The sequence below is a fragment of the Otolemur garnettii genome, unplaced genomic scaffold, assembly GCF_000181295.1.
Source record: "Otolemur garnettii isolate 467f Iridium unplaced genomic scaffold, OtoGar3 scaffold00075, whole genome shotgun sequence".
In the NCBI taxonomy this organism is placed as follows: Eukaryota; Metazoa; Chordata; class Mammalia; order Primates; family Galagidae; genus Otolemur; species Otolemur garnettii.
This window is the reverse complement of record NW_003852470.1, coordinates 8,337,803-8,344,647: the sequence shown is the minus strand read 5'-3', so window position 1 is coordinate 8,344,647 and position 6,845 is coordinate 8,337,803. Positions and strand designations below refer to the sequence as shown.

At 47.6% G+C, this 6,845-nt stretch overlaps 1 pseudogene; it reads right to left on the bottom strand.

Moving 5' to 3' along the window:
* Positions 1-3,420: 3,420 nt before the first annotated feature.
* LOC100951263 lies at positions 3,421-4,516 on the bottom strand (annotated as a pseudogene).
* Positions 4,517-6,845: the final 2,329 nt, after the last annotated feature.

The following is a 6,845-nucleotide window of genomic DNA, read 5'->3' as shown; positions in this document are numbered from 1 at the left end:
TCCTTGAAAGTCAGATAGCCCCAGGATGAAAGTTTGGGACTATGATTCTTGAACCAAAATGAGGACTTGTAGCCTACCACTTAATATGAAAAGCAGAGAAAAGGATGAAGGAAACGCTGTGAGTCTGGACCATGTGGCCACTGCCTGGGGCTGGGAGGACAGGTCCATGCACAGCCAGCTCACTGCTGTCCAGCACAGGCCATCCTGAGACCTCGCTGTATCTCAGGGACTCCCAGGCACAGAGCACTGCCACTGTGTGTTTGAGCAGCCCCAGTCCCGAGAATGGGAGGAAGTCATGAGGATCCCCACTTGGCACAGGTACATGGAGGGGAATGAAGAAGCTTTCCTGGGAAGCTGATGGGTTTGGGATGCTAGTGGGATCGTACAAGGAGAATGGAAAGGAGGAGGGGAACTGAGGAGGCAGCAAGCACCTGTGCAGGAGAATTTTCTGGAGACATTTTGGAGCCAAATTAGGCAAGGGGAGAGAGGAGTTTTGAAAGCTACTCGAAGGCTGGGTCGATCCTGAAGGAAATGGGGTGTCACAGGAAATTCTGGAAGAGGGGATTCAAGGGCATAAAGTAGTAGGAAGTTAATCTACTCCCATAGACTAAATGTGATATGAGTTTGAAGTGGTGTGATGGGCACACGGCACTCGTCAAGAACGACCAGGCAGGACTGGGTGCCTCTGTGGATTTGAGAAGGGGTCAGGCAGAGATGGCCATTCTAAGGGACCAGCCATGTGACTGCACATCCAAATGACCTGAGTCACAGTTACCTCCAGGCTTTAGGCACCCTGCATAACAGCTTACCAAGCAACTTATTCTCAAAGTTGTACATGGAGCACATTATTATTCATATTTTATAGATGAGACAGCTGAGGTAAGAAGAATTTAGCATCAATTTCCTGTACCCAGCAGCTCAATAACATGGTACTTAGGAGACCAGGAGCTGGGATTAAAGATCAGCTATGTAATTCCTTGCTGTGTGACCTTGGGCAACTTGTTCCTTCTTTCTCTCTAAGCCTCTACCAGTAAAGATCAAGTTGAAATAACACAGGCAAAATGGTCAGGAAGTGCCAGGCCCACAGTAAGCTCAGAACAACGATTACAATTGTTATTATTGTTATTATCAATTTTATTCATGCTGAAAGGACTGCTGATTGGGACAGTCATTCTGACTCTAATCCTGAGGTCAGAACTCCCACTGTCACCTGCTAGCTGGATGTCCTTCAGAAACACCTGGGCCCTCTGAGCCGGTGACCTCCCACTGAGGAGGAGGTAATCCCTGCCACCACCTCACAGTTTCTGGTGATGAAATCCAAGGATCACTGAACAGTAGGGGCCTTTCTTTCTAATCCCCAGAGATGAGCTTGTAAAGCTAAATCCAGGTTAACATCTAACTGCAGATTTCCCAGCACCCAGTAGCTGACTGAACTGAAAGCAGATCAGATAACTTTCCTATTTGTTCTGCACCAGGAAGAAAGTGAATACCACTCAAACAGGGGTTTCACTGAGTGCCAACCTTCTTCCATCAGGGCTCACTTCTGTTTAAGTGGATGCAGATTCCAGACTTTAAATAGAAATGATAAATTATTGACTATCATGGTGATTGATTCTCAGACTGTCTGCTGACCACCAAATTGTTCCGATTGTCTCCCGAATGAAAATTCCGTAAGTCATTAGCGCAAGCTCGCACCAGCATCCATCACATTAATGATGCAGCTGCAATCACTCTTTGACACTAATTACCTTTTCTGACTAATTTTGAATGCGGAGTTTTGCTAATGACTGAGACCTGCTGCAAAACGCCCCATTTTCTCCAAGCGTCCCATAATCTATGGCATCTTCATGCCCACATCGTGATTATTAACACCGCACCCGAGCCTGCCTCCTCACCGGGTGTTGGCAGCCTTTAAACAGAGAGCTCTTTATCCCAGGCTTCTTGACATAAACATCATTTTATCTGGAGAGTTCCCTGCAAGTGAACCTCTGGGGAAGCAGACTCTGCGTGGATAGATTTCCAACTCACAGAGACAATCGTGAAAAATGTTTATTCCATGGATCTTTCATGGCTAAGGAGACTGAAGGTGCTGGGGCTGTGCTTGGCTATTTCATGCATCTTGTTGTATGTGCCCCTCACCATAACCCTGTAAGACCATCTCCAGCCCATTTTACAGACAAAGTAATTAGGACCCGGAGGTTTTAAGTACCAGTGGTGCACAGCTCACAAACAATGAGTAAAAGAAGAGTGGGGGCCGGGTGCACTGGCTCACACCTATAATCCTAGCACTCTGGGAGGACAAGGCAGGTGGACTGCCTGAGCTCACAGGTTCAAGACCACCCTGAGCCAGAGCAAGACCTCATCTCTAAAAATAGCCAGCATTGTGAGATGCACCTGTAGTCCCAGCTACCTGGGAGACTGAGGCAAGAGAATCGCTTGAGTCCAAGAGTTTGAGGTTGCTGTGAGCTATGAGGCCATGTACTCTACCCAGGGTGAAAAAAAAAAAAAAAAAAGACTGGGGTTGTGGCAGGCCATGAATAGAATATGGTGAAAATAATGGGATGTCATTTTGGAGACTCAGTTACAAAGACTCTGGCTTCCTTGCTCCCTTTTCCTCATTCTCTGCTCACTCACTCACTCTGAGCTGCCCCGTGGAAAAGACCCCATGGCAAGAAACCAAAAGTGGCCTCTGGCCAACAGTTTGTGAGGATCTGAGGTCCTCACTCCAGCAGCCTGAGAAGAACCAAATCCTACCAATACCCACATGCACGGCCTTGGAATAGGACTCTTTCCCAGTGGAGCCTTCAGATGAGAACACAGCCCAAGCCAGCACCTTGATTCCAGCCTGTGAGAAGCCTTGAGTCACAGGATCCAGGTTCTTCACCCACAGAAACTGTGAGGTAGTAAATGTGTGTGACTATATGTACCTACGTTTGGGGGTCATTTGTTTCCCAGCAAAAGATAACAAACAGAAGGATAAAATGCAGGTCAGAATGATACCAAAGCCCTTTTTTATTTGCTTCTCCCTCTGTGCTTTTTTAAAACCACAACAGTGATACATAAACATGATACAATCTTCTGTATTAATTAATTCTTTGTTTAGATTCAAACAAAATACATACACTGAAAATTGGAAGCTTCTCTTTTCCTTCTCCTAACCATCTACTTCCTCCCTGGGAACCACTGTTTACAGTTTTCTGTGTCCTTCCTGATCTTTCCTATATACAAAATTTTATGAAAACATAAACAGAGTTCTCTATACACATTTTTTGGTAATTATTTTTTGCTTGATAGTATATGCTGGCCATCTCACTAAGTGGGGACATAAAAACAGCTCTTCTTCTTTCTTTTCAGTGACTACAGAACATCCAGGATGATGACTTGCTATTATTATTATTTTTGCTGGAGGCGGATGCAGTCCTTATTCATGGCAGGGCCGCACACATGCATGAACAGGCTCATCAGGCTTTAGATCTTGTTGAAAGCAGCAATGTCCACACTCTGCACATGCTCCTCAAACTTGGTGATCCTTTCTTCTAGCAGGCTGGTCCCCACCTTGTCATCCTCCACTGCCCACTGGATCTGCAGCTTGCAAATACCATAGCCCACAGGCACCAGCTTGGACACCCCCCAGACTAGCCCCTCCAGCTGGATGGAGTGCACACAGGCCTCTAGCTGGGCCATATCTGTCTCATCATCCCAAGGCTTGACATCCAGCAGGATGAGGACCTGGCCACCAGCACTGGCTTCTTGGCCTTTTCTGTGTACTGCCGCAGCTGCTCCTACCCGAAGCCGGGCTGCCTCTTTGTCCTTTTCCTGGTTGTCACTGCCAAACAGGTTGATATCATCATCCTGGTCATCCTCGGCTAATGTGGCCACCTTTTTTTTTTTGTTTTTTGTTTTTTTTCTGAGACAGAGTCTCAAGCTGTTGTCCTGGGTAGAGTGCCATGGCATCATAGGTCACAGCAACCTCCAACTCAGGCTCAAGTGATTCTCTTGCCTCAGGTTTTCAATTTTTAGTAGAGATGGGGGTCTCGCTTTTTGCTCAGGCTCCAACTCTGTGAGCAAAGGCTCAGCCTCACCTGCCTCAGCCTCCCAGAGTGCTGGCCACCTTCTTGGTTGGAGGCTCCACCTGGCACATGGGAGATACGTGCTGGGTCTGCGAGGCTGTGGCCCAGTGGCTGGGTGAGCTCTTCACTACCATGCTCAGCCAGGCCTCCAACCTGGAGAGAGCCTGCTGCAGGTCCCACGCCATGCCTTTCAGGCATCTAGGCTGGCAATCCAGGAAGGAGCTCACTATGGGACCACTGGAGGGCCCAGGGCCTGAGGTTCCAGCCAGGGATCTCTGGATGTTCTTTCTGGCTCTCACAATGTCTGAGAGAATCACGCTGGCACCATTCTCCTGTGAGGAGCCTGCCACAGGCCCATTCATCTGCTCATACAATTTCCTTTCTGCATTATCATACTTGAATTTGTCAAACCAGAGCTTCTCATGGACTAAGAAGTTCATAGCCATTTTTCTGATGCCAGCCAAGGAGGGGGACCAGCAGCCAGAGGCATCAGAGGAAAGGAAGGGCCGCCCGGGTCTCACCCCAGAAATGAAGCTCTGGCCGATTTGTTATTATTTATTTAAACACCTTCCCTGCTGATGGACATTAGTTTCTAACATAATTGCAACAAATATGTGTATAAGAATTTTTGCAAAAGAGATTCCTAAAAATGTAATTGCTAGTTCAAAGAGATATGTTTTTAAAAATTTGGGACATGTCTTTTCTGATGCATCATATTGCATCCTCAAATTAAAATAAAAATAATCACAGGGTGTCATCATTGTAGTGAGATGAGTGGGATGGGCCCTGTCTGACTCTCAGATGGTAAACCCATGGAAGGCTCAGGGGACAGAAGCTTGGAGTCCCAAGACCAAAGACACACAATTCACGGGCTCGGCCCCCTTTCTCTCTTTATATAGCTTGGAGCATTTTTAAAATTATCTTTCCTCTTGATTTTCTTTTTAAGCAGAAAAAAATATATTAAAGGAAACCCGCAGAGACCTCTGTCAAGGCAGGGAGATCCCAGGTCCAGCTCTACTCACACATGCTGCCTGACCTCCATTTATCAGCTCATTGAGGGGTTGGACAAGGCAGCCCCCAGCCCCTCCTGCATGAGTTTATAGACATGGTGCAGGAAAGCTATGAGGAATTGGCCTTCTCGGGTATGGGCTGTGGGACATTGGGCAAGACTGTCGTGCTCTCAGGCAGGGAGATAAAGTAAAAGCTCTTTGACAGGTATATATCTAATTCATTCCTTTATTAGGCACCTGGTGAGCCAGGCTTCAGTGTCACAATGTTGATTAACATGACTCCTACCCCCAAAAGGGTCAGAGACCAGGGAAGAGGCAGGTTCCTCATCAAAGTAAAGTACAGAGGGGGTGGGTGAGCAGGCACTGAGTACAGAGTAAAGTACAGAGGTAGGGCTGGGTGAGCAGGCACTGAGCTCTGAGTTGAATTCCCTGCAGTGGCGCAGAGCCAAACACAAGGAAGTGTCATTATCTTATCCAATTTTGGGGTATCTTCCCTTTGAATGTGTAATCAAAATGGCTTTGATGTTGATTCTGAAAGAGAAGCCCCAGAGAGAGTCTGCGGGAGGGAACTTTGTCGGATCCACTCAGAATCTACAGCACAACGGGCGTGAGCGTGCCGAGCAGGTGTGATCTCCTGGAAGAGGCCGCAGATTGATTTTCTGTTCTAGACAACATGGAGATGAGATATTTCCTAATGAAGTTGCGAATGCAAAAATCCTACCAGCAACAAAATCATAAAAACAGCATTCTCTGCAAAGGAAATGTAGAGTCTTGAGATTTGCTTAAACTTTGCAGAAAACAGCCTGAATGCAAAGTACAGTAAATATTCCAGCAGTGAACTCAGTGTCTCCAAAGCCTTCCTGTAGCCGGCAGCATCAGCACCACTGGGAGGTGGTTAGAAATACAGAATCTCAGGCCCCCACTCAGAGCTGCAGAATCAAACTCCCATTTGAACAAGATCCCCAGATGACTCCTTTTAAGGTTTTATCCTCGGCTAGGCGCCTGTGGCTCAAGCGGTTAAGGCGCCAGCCACATACACCTAAGGTGGCGGGTTTGTATCCCCAGCCCAGGCCCGCCAAACAACAATGATGGCTGCAACCAAAAAATGGCCAGGCGCTGTGGCGGGAGCCTGTAGTCCCAGCTACTTGGGAGGCTGAGGCAGGAGACTCGCTTGAGCCCAGGAGTTGGAGGTTGCTGTGAGCGTGATGCCATGGCACTCTACCCAGGGGGACAGCTTGAGGCTCCGTCTCAAAAAAAAAAAAAAAGGTTTTTTTCCTCAGCATCCTAGTTGACAGAGGTAGGAATCTTTGCCTGACTCAATAAGACTGTGAGACCTTTGGTGAACTAGTGACCTGAAATTTCCTTATTAATTACTCTCTGGAAGTTAGTGGCAAGCACTGGGCCTAATGCTTCTGGACTCGGCCACTAGGCCTAAGCAATGATAAAGAGAGAGCAAGGGGAGCTGACCCAGCCACGGAGGTGGCCACAGAGACAGCCACCATGTAAGAAGGTTATGGCAAGTTCAAACTTGGTGAAGGCCGACAGAGACTCTCAGACTGAGCTTGCAGACTCTGGGAGAAGGCCCAGGGCAGACCCGGCTGTTGTCTGTTCTAACCCCTTCATTCCTCACCCATAGCTACTTCAACTCCGTATGCAACAGCCACATGAAGATCACAGGGCACCAGAACAATCAGGAAGCGCACGTTATCTCATCCTCCCAAGTCAGAAACCCATGAAGCCAAATAGGCATCAGCTACAGCCAATA